Source organism: Nannobrachium achirus (genome assembly GCF_963921795.1).
Source record: "Nannobrachium achirus genome assembly, chromosome: 19".
NCBI classification, from domain to species: Eukaryota; Metazoa; Chordata; class Actinopteri; order Myctophiformes; family Myctophidae; genus Nannobrachium; species Nannobrachium achirus.
The window spans coordinates 33,952,797-33,967,030 of record NC_137826.1 but is presented as its reverse complement, the minus strand read 5'-3'; the positions used below and the strand labels follow the sequence as shown (position 1 = coordinate 33,967,030).

The window sequence follows — 14,234 nt, the reverse complement described above, 5'->3', positions numbered from 1 at the left end:
GAAAATCAAACCTCGGTTCGAAGTGAAGCGGTGAATTTTTATTCTATGTGTTCTAGAGCTATGAATCTGTGTTCTAGATGTAAGCAATTTACCCCGAGTGAGAGGACATTATGCTCTGATAATGTCCTGTGTGAGGGGGTGATCGGACGAGGCGAAGCCGAGTCCGATAACACCCTCACACAGGACATTATCAGAGCATAATGTCCGACCCCGAGTGGTAAATAGCTTTTCTACCACTTTTTTCCGTATACATGAAAGAAAACACATAGTTGTAACTTGCAAGGATATTAAGTTACAATCATTATTGCCTATAAAACTTCCGCGACGACAGCAAATAGTTCCACAAACAACATCTTCTACTCACCACCAGATGACGCCAACTCCATGCAGAGAAAGATGTCTAGCATACAGCTAAGCTAACGTCAGTTAGAAGGACCGTTCCGGCCGTAAATAGAGGCTGTTCGCTTCCAGAAAGGCATAGGTTCAGAGAAAAGGGGCTTTAAAGTTGGCGGATTGCATTGGATCCAAATAAATCGGCGACGTCGTACGCACGTTAGTAAACATAGGACCGCTACGACCGTCATATGTTGGTTGGGGGAAAGGTGTTCCGACTACCTCCTGAAGTCCCCGGATGTACACTGAGGCGCATTGATCTCGTCCTCACACAACTGCGGCGGTTGTCTGCCATAACCTCCGGAATTTAGCCAATCAGAATCCAGTATTTGAACATGTGACTAGAAAAAGTGGTAGAACTATACTTTCTGTGTTCTAGATCTATACTTTCTATGTGCTTTAGTTCTATATTTTTATAAATTCTGAATGAATGAATGATTTTGTCTGGAGGGCCAAATTGTCATGTGATGCTTGACCAATCCTCAATTGGATGCACGTGACATGTACGGGACAGACAAAGCCACTCCTTGAGAATCTATGGGAATCCTCAAAAAAAACATGTACGGGACAGACAAAGCCACTCCTTGGAAGCGGCTTTCACCGCTTCAAAAATACATTTTCAGGTGGGTTGCCAATTTCATCTAATCAGGAGTGGACCCATTTATATGCATTTTATAGTGGTCCAATAAAAAATGTCAACTTTGTCAGCTCATTTGTTTATCCTGACTGTGTGAGTTTTCTCTCCTGACTGGATAAAAGTGGTATCGTGACCTGAAAAGACCTGAGCTACACACAGAAAAAAAAAGGTTCCAACTGGAACCAAAAATGGTTCTTCAGAGCGATTCCATAGAAGAACCATTTTTGGTTCCACAAAGAACCTTTTTCACCAAGGTTCTTTAAAGAACCATTTATTCGAATGGTTCGATAAAGAACCATTAACTCTCCTACTGCCAGATTATTTATTTATTTATTGGGTCTGGTGCCATCAAAAAGCGGCTTACCTTTGCGACGTTATAGTAGATAGACAGACAGACATTTATTTATTTATTTTTATTTTTTTGGGTTGTGCAATAGTGCACTTTGGTCTGCCAGGCAGCAGAGGGCGGCGTCATGCGAGAATGAATGTGAATTTGCCTGTTATGTGTTGAAGAAGAAGAAGACCAGTCACTGGCCACAGAGCCTTACAGCCAGAGGAAATCAACAAGGAAGTGAATTGTTCTCCGTTGATCTAACGCATAATGGATTTTTTACACCATCACCGCGGAAAATGTGTTTACAGTAGACGGCCGCGCGACCCCTCATCAGCTTACAGTCATCAGACGAACGAACCGAACGAGCGCCGTATTGGCGGAGATTTTGCGAAATCGGGCGAACGTGAACGTTCAAAGCGTTGGGAGAGTTAAAGGTGCTTCAAAGAACCATTAAAAAAATGGTTCTTTGAGGAACCATTTCTGGTTCCTCAAAGAACCATTTCAAAAAAAGGTTCTCTGAAGAACCTTTTGGAAAATGAACTTTATAATGGTTCTTCAGCTAAAAAATGGTTCTTCAGCTAAAAAGATTTTTTTTTTCAGCTAAAAAAGTGGTTCTTAGGGTAATAAATGTTTCACTACACTTTAAAATATATCAGATTTGTAGGAAAAGATGAACACGAGATTAGTTATAAGTCTTTGAATTTAATCAAATCATCATTTAATCAAAATTCAACATCAGTACAACAGTTTCAAAACATTTAAATCTCTTAAGTGCTGTGCAAGTAAAAAAGAAGAATACAAAGCAAGTCCACCTCATACAGGCTCCAGCCGCATACTTGACAGAGTTCAAAACAATGTGTTTACTCTTCCAGAGCTTCTCATCAACAGCAATGGGTACCTCCAAGTTCTTAAAATGAGCCTGCAAGTTCACTGGAAGTTCTTGAAGGGACAAGTCACTGACTGTTGGTTGTGCATCATCTTTGATGAGATTTCCAATCCCAACACTGCTGAAGCAGTGCGCGCTACATAGCTCTTGAAGTCGACGTGGGACTGCCGTCCTGCCTGGGCGAGATCCACGTAGCCGGCATCGTTTACGTCCCCGCTCGTGCCGTGGCCAGTTTCGTTGGCGTCGTAAGCAGCGTCACAACTAGTGCAGCTGCTGTTTGCCGTATGGTGATGGTGGTGGGGAATGCTGTGGTACAGGGCACCCAAGCTGCTGCAGGAGAAGCCAGCCGGGTGCACATCCTCCTAGGAGCCATGGGAGGACTTGATGAGTGGACGACTGGGACAGGCTGGAGCACAGGGGACACTGTCGTACGCGTTCTGAAGAAGGGGGAGGTTCAGTTAGTCACATTGAAGATAGTTAAGTCTATCCTTTTCATACAAAATGGAAAATGGTTAGCGGTAGGTTTGTGTGGATGATAGACGATAGGAATAACAGCACCTCCTAGTCTTTTACTGTTCTAAATGTTCACTTTCTCTTTCTGGGGCCAAAAAGATGTATGTGTGCATGCACAATTAGTGCATTTATTATCCTGTTAGTGTTTACACTTAGAATTACAATTGAGGAAACAGATTGCTCCAATCTGATTTCAATGCATCTAGTGCAGTTTCTCAGCCCTTTTGGGGTCTGTGTCCCATATCCAACATCCAATGTCATGATACAAATACTTTATATGATTCTGATATTTTTACTTTTATGCCAATACCTTTTGTAAACAGAACGTTGTAGTCGAGGTTGTTTTGTCTGATATCCTCCCAGCTCTCGTGCTCAGCAGGGACGACTGCCTTTCTGGTTCCATACGGTCACTGCTACCAATACTGCTGCAACACACACATGCACACACACAATTATTGTGGGTAAAAGACAGTATGTGCAAAAGGATGATGCCTGCATGATGCTGGGGATAAACCAGAATAACAGCAGTTCAAAATCAAAGATGAGGTTATTTCCAAGTACCTGGCTTTAATCTTTTACTGAAGAACTGGTGGTGCTGTGTTCAGAGCTATATATAGTCGATAGCGTAGCCTACTGAATGTGAGGGCCTTTGCGACTAGTTACTAGATACTAGCAGAACCTCTAGTTTGGTTACATTTGCAATACTGAGTAATTTCAGTGCGGACACAGTGACCCCTTCCTCCACTTACCATAGAATAGCAGCAGACACATGCTGATGGCGGTGGCCTGTCCCAGCTTACAGTGCTGACCTCAGAACCCTTCCTGGCAGCGGCAGCTACTCTTGAAATGATTTAAAAAAGAAAAAATGCTGCATTCATTCTTTTAAAATGTAAATTAAATTGACTTCAGAATTGTATATACTGTTACCATTTAAGTCATCTTATACTGCATAAACCTTAATTACCACTTTTGATGATGATGACCCACTTCTCAACCCATCTTCATTAATGCTCGCAATTGTGTCTCTACTCTGTCTCATAGGAGGGCTGTGGGCAGTTCAGAAATCCATCTACCAATGACATCGTTTGGAAGATTCTTTTTTTTATTTTTATATATTTTTATTATAGTGAAAACAATGGCTTCCATTATAACATTGCAACTTTTCAAGAATAGAAAGCCTAGTTTCTATTTGTTTTGATTCCCCATCGATGATGTCACTGGTAGACGGAGTTCAATGAATTTTGCTATTTTATCATGAACATTAGTGAGGACCAATTAAATGAAGATAGGTTGAAAAGTGGTGAAGTTTAATGTACAGTAGGGTCAACAAAATGTTTATATTTAACATTAGTCCAATACTTGTCAAACATCGATTTCACCATTGATATAAAACATAGGCCTAAATAAATTATAATCTAAAAACACAGAATTTTCCATATTACTGACATTTAATTATTTTGTGCCATTATCTTGTGTGGATGTGTCATTGCACACATGCAATTGTCACACACACACACACACACACACACACACACACACACACACACACACACACACACACACACACACACACACACACACACACACACACACACACACATTCCACAGGATAACTTACTTTGCTTTCTCACAGCCATCTTGTCTTCATTTGCTGCCAGCAAATCCCTTCACACGTTCTGGATACAGAGAAATACAGAGCTCAACTGAGTCAATTTCCCCCTCTTTTTAAACACATTGACCTGTCATTTAAATAACACAGACCACACATCACTCAAAATGCCTTCAACAACTTTACTAAACTTGACTTTTAAGCTAGTTTACATCAAATGTTCAACTACATGCCTTCTTAGCTTTCAGCTAACAGTCAATTGAATTAGCAGCTGCAGCTAACAGCTAACCAACAGTTATGTTGTCTCTTCCCTCTGCCCTGGCTCCAGGCTGTCACAACAAACACATGTAACTAACTACTGCTCGTTATGATGGCAGTGGAACATTCTAACGTCAACTAAAGAACACATGTAACTAACTACTGCTCGTTATGATGGCAGTGGAACATTCTAACGTCAACTAAAGAACACATGTAACTAACTACTGCTCGTTATGATGGCAGTGGAACATTCTAACGTCAACTAAAACATGTTCAAAGTCGAAAAAACCTTACCTTACTTCCAGAATGAAGGAAATGTTGAAGAATGGAGGTGACAAACTTAGCTAAATAAAACTCCAGTTTCAACGGAGATGTGACGCAGCATTTATTTCATTCTCTATCCTGAGAGGAGGAAAAAGTGGGCGGGGCCGACATAATGGCCCGCGTGTTGTGTGTGTGTGTGTGTGTGTGTGTGTGTGTGTGTGTGTGTGTGTGCGTGCGTGCGTGCGTGCGTGCGTGCGTGGTGCGCGCGGGGGGGGAGAGAGAGAGAGAGAGAGAGAGAGAGAGAGAGAGAGAGAGAGAGAGAGAATGTAATTCCATGCCCAAAGGGACAACAGGTTTCAGTCACCTAGTTTAGTCATGATTCAAGGCCTATTTGAAAAATTATGTTATATGATATACAATTATATTAGCCTACATATTTAATAAATAAACATTTTTGGTGTTTTTCAAATATGTTTTGACAGAATAAGATGTTTTATGGTCATGATTTACCAGGACTGGATGTCTTGGTTCCAGGTTTATAATAATTTATATGCATATTTTCAGAAATCTTTATGACAGCAAAATGACCGCCACTGCTGTGCCCCACATAATATGGTTTGGGCATGCTCACACTTATGTTGCCAACTGATATGCCCATATATGGAGATCTCTGTATGTGTCAGTCCCTTTTATATCCCTGATGTCATCAGTATATATCCATATATGGGCATGCTACCTTTTGTACCCATATAGGCTATATGGAGCAGACTGATTTGTTTGCACCTGATGCCATGACAACACATTTAGGTTAGATACACTTCATATTTGGGTGTAGTTCCATGGTTATGGCTGAGTCAGTGACATCAGAGATAAGCCTGCCGGCTGGCTAAAAGGTCCTCCTTTAAAACAATTTTAATATAGGATATTGTTTTTTATAAATCTTTCCATCTCTGCATCTGCAATTGTAATTGTTTTAATATGTAGGTTATAATTTACATTTGCAAAATACATACTGTAACCTCCATAAAGGCCTAAGAACCTTTTAAATCCCAAAGAACCATATGAGGAATCTGAAGAACCATTTGCTAAATAAAATGGTTCTTTAGTAGGCGATGGTTCTTCAAAGAACCATATAGCCTTTTAAAGAACCATTTAAGAACCATTATTTTTCTGTGTGTATGTAAAGTAAATTCCTTTATTATACATTTCATTTGTATGAATTTACACTTGATTATCTCCACCAAGCCGGAATGGCTGGGGGGCCGGGGATTACGATTTAGCCTTGGTGATTCTGTCTGTCTGTCTGTGCGTGGCTAATCTCGGACACTGCTCGGCCGGTCGGCATAACACGCACACTCACTCACTCAGGCCAAGGTAGAACCTCCACCCCATGGCCATATGGTGGTGCTATAACAGGCTGCTTCACATTTGAACCGAACATAATATGTAGGAGTCTCTCCCCTGCCTATAATAATCCATAGTTACAAATAACAATGGCTGTCGGTTATGTAACATAAGAAGAGGATTAAATGACTTAGGACAATTTGTGTTTTGACTAACAATTGTAAACCTGACTTTGGCCAAATTATTAAAAGTCACTCGAGGGGGCATAAGGCAGTAGAGAGTCAGTAATAAAACTGCATAAGAGTCATTAATGGCTGCATTAGGAAGTATGGAGTCTGTAATAAAGCAGTAGGAATGTTTTTTTTTTTTTTTTTTTTGGGGGGGGGGGGGGGGGGGGGGGAGGGAGGGGGCTGGAAGAGACACTGGGAAGACCAAAAAACAAGAAAGAAATGAAAATGTGAAATTCATGGTGGGGCCCCTTTAAGGGAAAAGCACACTGGCTGTGATTTTCTTTCCAACTTATAGTAAGTAAAGCAATACCAGTGATTATGTTCTCTGTTACAAGTAAAAGTCTGTTACAAGTAAAAGAGTTCAAAGTTTTACTTACATACATGATAATTTTATACTGCATTAATAATCACTCTTATAATACATTATTGTGTTATTAAGTCACTGTAAGTGGTTATTCGGTGCTTTCAGTAAGGAAATTGCATTAACTATATAAAAACAACAAAAAAGGTTTATGCCTACACCTTCAGGAATGTCATCACTTAAATCTACTTGTCCAATATAATGCATTATGACAGTGATTATAATACATTATACAACTAGAACTGCACTCTGTCAAGGTGCCAACTTGCGCCTTGTGCATAAGTAGGCCATGTATGTAGGCCAGCAGAGTGCGCCATAAGGTGCGCTCACCACTTGCAATGCCAGTGACATCACCACTGGCAACACCAGGAATGCTTGTCGCTCATTGGCTGTTAATGATGACGTTGCCAAAAAGGCTGGTCTCTGATTGGACACGGAACACCATATATGGGCATAAAAGAGAGCCAGACAGAATAAGAGATCTTCTCCATATAATGTATGAGCACACGAAACACCATATGGGCAATAATATAATGTATGGGCATGAAAGGGACACAGACAGACAGACAGACAGACAGACAGACAGACAGACAGACAGACAGACGGATACAACGGGTATTGCACAACTAGACATCAATGGTGACTATTCTGCCCAACGGGTACTGGTCTAGTTAACTATAATTATGTAGTGTTATAAGCAGATTGTAATGCATTAGGGCTGTAATCTAGCCCTGTTTTAGGGATTCGAACTTCGGGGGGATTTTCCGAACGAACCATCGAACCTTAGATGGTTCGTTCAATTGAATAAAAACCGAACGTTCGGACAATCGAACCATCGAACGTACTGTACCTTTAACCAGCTAAAACAGTGTAGGAAATGTTTTAAATGCGCTGTTTTATCCATTGAAAACGCGTGGATGCGTGGCCGCATTAACACGTAGGCTAACACTTGGAAAATCCAACCCAATCGGAGAAAATGTTGCGCAGTTTGTTGACCAACAGGCTCAATGTATGGCGGAGTTGCACGGATGATGATTAGACTTGGTGACAGCGTCGGAGCGCGTCGCGTTCGGGCTGAACTGGTCTCGATGTAACAAGTCTAACAACCCCAGAAATCGCATTATAGATCCTTTAGGGGTTTGCAATAAAATCCATCTTTGCTCATGCTTAGGAGAAGTGCATGGATGGGTGTTCGCTGTTCAGAGCACACACACGTCTGTCTCTGCCCAGCTCGGCTGCTCTCACTCTACTGTCATCAAGCGTGTGTCAGCGAGGTTCACACAGCGTGGTTCGCGGCCCCAAACAGGAGCGGAATTGGAGCGAAGCACGGTCCTTGATCGCTCCAAGCTGTTCTGGTGCATTTTATAACTACTATAACGGTCACCATTAACTGTTAGTGTTTACCGGTAGGCCTAACTTATTTCGTATTTGGCTATCTCTACTACTGTGATATTCTGAATAGGCCTATCACATTCTGATAATTATTTTTCGTGTAAAAAAAAGAAGAAAAAAAAAAGAAAAAAACCTGAACCCATTAATTTCGAACTTCGATTGCCAACGTAACGAACGAACGTTCGAATCCCCGAAGGTTCGCTTGCAGCCCTATAATGCATTGTAAGTATGTTTATAATGCATGATAGACACCACCAGTAACGGAAGTGTTACTGACCAACACACAAAACAATTATGCCTAGTACACCTCCAGGAACAACAGTTGCAGCAGCAGTAGCAGCATGGTTGACTTTTGTTCCAACTCCGGTAGGGGTATCTAACAAAAATCACTTGTGGGCGTCTCAGGAGGTAGAGTGGCCATCTGGGAACCAGTTTTCCCAGTTCTATCTCTGGCTTCATGTCAAAGTGGTCCATGAAATGTGGATTCAGAAGATTTTCTACATTTTATAGCAGGAATTTATCATATAGATTTTGCTATAGATGTAGTGGAACACAGCCCTATTTTATATACTTTTTTGTATTTATTCTGTCGATCAGTTTAGTTACCTATTTTATCTGTTGTGTAATGTACCCATTTCTTGTATCCTGTTCGTGTTCGGTTCCTGTCTTCTTTCTCTTCCTACTGTAAGCTATGGAGAAGGAATAGCAAGATTAGGCTAAACATTCTGTACCTGTCTCTGTCTGTGAGTTTGTGCTTGGCTTCTCCTTTACCACCACACTGTCATGTTCAGTATTGCTCCTGTTTTTGTGTTCAGATACTGTGCCTTCCTAAAACTCCAGCATGTCTCCCCTAGGATGGCTGGAATGATAAATAAAGCCTGTGTACCTGTAAGCCAGTTAAAGGACAGATGAATCCAGTGCTTCATCTATTAAAAAATCAAACCTCGGTTCGAAGTGAAGCGGTGAATCTTAGTATAGAATTGTCTGGAGAGCCGGTATGACAGCCGGTATAATAGGTTTTAAAAAAATATATAAAAAAATCCTGCTTGCTGGTCTCTTAGTTGTTTGTCAACTGCATCCCTCTATAATTATTTCAGTTTCTGTTATCTTTGTGGCCTACTACATTTTTCAACTTCTGCTAGATTTTCATTGTATTTACTCTTGTCTGCCAAATTATCATGTGAAGCTTGACCAATCCTCAAAGTATCCATTCATCTGACCGGGAGGGACACCGCACACATATTCTGGACGTACAGGACAGATAAAGCCTATTCCTTCTGAACTGAAATGACCATATATGGACATGGGACACACATTTTGCTTTTTGAAAAAGCCTATTCATTCTGGACTGATATTCTGCACGTACGGGACAGAAAAAACCTGTTCATTCTGGCCTGGAGTGACCATATATGGACATGAGGTGACATACATTGTGTTTTTGAAAAACCCTGTTCATTCTGGACTGAGATCACCATATATGGTAATTAAACGGATATTCTGTTTTTGAAAAAGCCTGTTCATTCTGGACTAAAATGACCATATATGGGCGTGATACACACAAAGCCACTCATAGGAAGCGGTTTTCACCGCTTCAAAAACATGCATGTACGTCACGCTTCATACCGGTATATGGCCAAGATGTCATCAATATTGAGCCCATCTGGGAATGCCTATATTGGACATACTGCGTCAGTCTCTGTTGTTTCAGTGCAACCACGCCCTTTAGGACGTCTTACTGGTATACAGTACTATAGACTACTGTATATGTGATATTTATTCATAATTTCACACAAAAACAATAATATGAGTGACTATTGACATACTGTACGGTACAAATAATGCTGTCTGTCAATTATGTAATAATATAATATATATATAATAATAAATATATCGAGGATTAAACTAGAAAGATGCAATTCTGGGAAATTGAAAGTGTGGTTGCCCTGACGAGAGTCACGAGGAATCTGCTGGGAAATGTATAGAACATGGCAGTGAGGTGTCGGAAGTAAACATCCCATTCATTTTCACCATAGGGTTTTTCATTATCAGCCACAAAGTTGTAGCAATTCAATGTACACTTACCACTAGGCTGGTGGTTGTAAAATGGTTCTATATGCTCCTGTAGAACCCCCGAGTATGTATGCAATCACTCTAGTTTTAGTAAAAACGTGTTTTAATCAAGATCGCAGAAGAACTGCATTACCCATACTGCTAAAACTATACATCTGGTGAAATAGACGTCTGTGATTGGTCTAGCTTCTTCTTCTTTCATGTATCTTGAGGTTACTGCGGGAGTAGCTTACTGCCCCCTGTCTTCCCGGCGGATTATTGCACTTCAGCAGAAATCCGTGAGCGAGTGTCATTCTTTTACACATATGATGCACTATGCTAAAGATGACGATAAGAGCGTCCACAGAGATGAAAATCACTACATGTCAGGCCATATGCTGGCCTGGATAACTAAACTTACTGATTTAAGGGATATATTTCAGGAAACAAGTGTCATACAGTACGCAATGCATTCTGGGATTGTAGTTTCCGCAATTTTAAAATAATGATGTACAGTTGTACACAGTCTTGTACCCTGCCCTTTTTTCAGCTTTCTAATTAATCGTTGCATAAAAAAAAAAATAATAATAATAAAAAAAATAATAATATATATATATATATATATATATATATATATATATTGTCATGATTACTCACCAGCAAAGGTGGCTTTGTCCGAGGCTTAAAAATTACCATTTGTCCCTTTCATGACCATATATGGATATCTCTGTATAGTCTGTCCTTGTACCTATTTGAGTGGTGCTAAGCATTCCGTCCTTGTCCCTGTTATGCCCATATGGAGATCCCTGATGTCAAATTAAGCACATATCTTGAAATGCCCTTATATGGACATGCTGTACTGTGCCAATCTCATGTGGTCTATGACGTCAGAGATCTGTGATCTATCATCTCCATATTTGGGAAAAGTTACATTTTTACATTTCCCCATTCAAGTCAATGGAGAAAATGATTGCACAAGTAAATAATATAAATTAAACTATATACTGTATAACGTATCTCTTAGAAAAATGAAGCCGGTAGAATACGGTTCACCTGCGTGCCACCAAAACTGTGGGAGGAGTAGCGCGGCAAAATAAAGTTTATCTACAAAGATGGATGGAAAGATGGAAGGAATAAGGTTGGACAAGTACTATAGTCAGGACAACCACACTAATGAGTTTGAGGATTCTTTGAGGATTCTGGAGTTAAGTGACAAAGATTAAGGCAATTTTCTTTTTTGCCAAAGTCACATTGACTTAAAACTTACACAAAATAAAGTTCCCTCATATTGTATTTGACTTACGCAATATAAAATGGTCACACTCTTGACATAGGCCATACTACTGGGGTAGGAACAGCATGATCTTTTCAATAAGGATATAGGCAATTATACCAGAGGTGGCCAGTGCCATGAAGAGATGATTTAGTAGACCATTATTTTAGGAAGGTCACAAACCTTCAGGAACCATAGTTACGAATGTAACAATGGTTCTCTGAATTCCTGGATGACTGCCAGTAGCCAGTAAACAATAGTGAATATCAGCCACCTCATGGCCTCCCCTAAGTAACAAGAAATCTTGTGAAATAAAATGTCGCCAACCAATCATCAAGGACGATGATACACGAAAGAAGAAGAATAGTGAATATGCCCCTCGTGCTCTGTGTAGGTCGAGTCTTAAAGTCGTGGTGAGATGGCTTTTTTTATGTTAAGTTTCAGTCTGAAACAGTAGCCTGTATGTTTCTGAACCAATAGGAAGGTCCCATCCCCTTGGGCTATGGGAAAGCATTTGACAGAGAAGGCTATGTTTGTAGTCTGCATCGCACGCATTCCGAGGGAGAAAGAGTGGGGCACTGGGGCAGTAGGAAGCATGTTTATGTTAGTACGTTGGTTATATTTAACTGAAAAGGTTAGATACGCAGATATATATTTTAGTGTACTGTTTAAGTTTAAAATTAGTAATACACGGTCTGGATGTCATCTTGAATGAGATTCAAAACTGAGCCCTGTAATTAAAATCAGGTGTGTTTGGAGGAACGTATACACTATACAGCTATGGGAATCACAGGTGAATGAAATCACGATTCATAATTATTATTTAAGACAATGTCTATCATGTTATCACACAGTATGTTTTCGATTGACAGTAAGTCATTAAGATTGTCCTTTTAGGGACTTTTGATATCACAAAACACAAGAAAGCATTTCTTAAAATAGTTTTGGCATCTATTATTAGTTATGTCCATATTATGACCACAGATATGCTCTAAAAGTGTGAAAACATCGTTTTCATTTCACCACGTCTTTAATATAAACAAAGTCATGTGACAAATAGGCCACCTGTGCCAGGCCTGGGTTAACACCTCTGAGGGCCCCTGGGCACTGAAGCTCCAAGGGCCCCCTTCTGCGTACGCGCTACAGGGCTCCAGTCCAGACTAACCGCTTTCAGTATTTTAAAAAGTAACGATATCAGCAGCCAGTGAACACACTTAAGACAATAACAGTCCGAGGTAAGAAACAGTGGCAGTGTGGCCACTGACAATCAAAATAAAAAACAATGTACTATTATAGTACTACAATAATGGTCAAAACAAACCATATCCTTCCCCCAAAAATGACAAAATACCATTAGTGACCAATTTCTGTCACTGCTCTTCAATCAATCAATGCTATTTTCAATGTTCAGTCAGTGTGTAACACACTAAAAAATCTGCAGTGGGAGGCATATATATATATAGTCAGTCAGTCAGTCAGTCTCTCTCTCTCTCTCTCTCTCTGCCCCAGTAGTTCTCCTTGCTCTTCTTTGTTGCAACTTACAACCACATAAAAGCCAAACAAGCAGCCTATAAGCCCTAAGAAACCAACCTATTGGCCTAAGTGCTGTCAGTCTCCCTGTCTTCCTCTCATGTCAGTAGCATAGCCAAACACAACAAAAGACCCTGACTGTCCATGATCCTGAATCCTATACAGTCCAAATTTGTCACATGCAGGTGGCAGCAGTGACAATGATAAGGCCATAATCCAGGCACATCTATTATAGCTACAGTGTACACAGTGTACAGTAGCCTACATCAGTGGTTCTCAACCTGTGGGTCAGGACCCCCAGGGGGTCGCCAAATTATTTGGAGTGTCCCCAGATGATTAAGTTAATGTGCAACATTGTTTTCTCACTCAACAGTAAACAAACCAACATGATGTTTAAGTGTATAGATAGAGGGTATCTGCCACTATTTGCACATTTCTAAAGTGACAATTTAAGGACTTTAATACCTCTAAAACACTGGCCAAATTGTCAAATATCAGAGGCAGAAATTGTGAAAATAGCCGATCTACATGCTCACAACGCCTCACAATAGAACCGTGTTATACAAAATGTAATGCCTCAACTCTTAGTGCTCGTCAGGATGGGGGGTCCCCAGTTAAAAAATATGATTATTTGGGGGATCGCAGCCTGAAAAGGTTGAGAACCACTGGCCTACATTACCAATTGCTCCTGTCACATATGCCTATAGCCTACTGTAGCAGAGATGTGATGTTATGGCAATGCATATAATAAAAAAAAAGAACCCCAATAAACACACAGCAAACAAGACAACACTGCTTATTGCACAGCTTAGAATGGTTCATATCTTATAAGTTCTTCTTTCTTGACTTTTTCTTGGAGAAGTCCAGGATTATGTCCTCGAAACTAACTATGACTCCACACAGCAATTAAAGAGAGCGCAGACAGAAATCAGTTTCATATGCGGAGGAAAGGACTCGTTGTCATAATTATGCGGCGAGACCTTGTACGTCACACAGCCCACAGCTCAGTGGGCGCTCGATCAGTGCGTTGTAGAGATGGGAGGGATTTATGGTTCTTTGAAGTGAGCCGGATCTCTGGGATCCGTTCCTTTCAAAGAGCCGTTCAAAAGACTGGCTCATTTGAGTTACTGGTTACTTAAAGAGCTGTTCAAAAGACTCGAT

The 14,234-nt window shown here is 40.5% G+C and overlaps 1 long non-coding RNA gene across 1 annotated transcript; it reads right to left on the bottom strand.

Annotated features, from left to right (window-relative positions):
- Positions 1 to 2,180: 2,180 nt before the first annotated feature.
- Positions 2,181 to 5,038, bottom strand: LOC308303914. Its single transcript, XR_013963033.1, has 5 exons — positions 4,925 to 5,038; positions 4,382 to 4,439; positions 3,513 to 3,603; positions 3,074 to 3,188; positions 2,181 to 2,687 (listed from the first exon to the last, which is right to left on the bottom strand). It is a non-coding gene; the product is annotated as an uncharacterized lncRNA (long non-coding RNA).
- Positions 5,039 to 14,234: the final 9,196 nt, after the last annotated feature.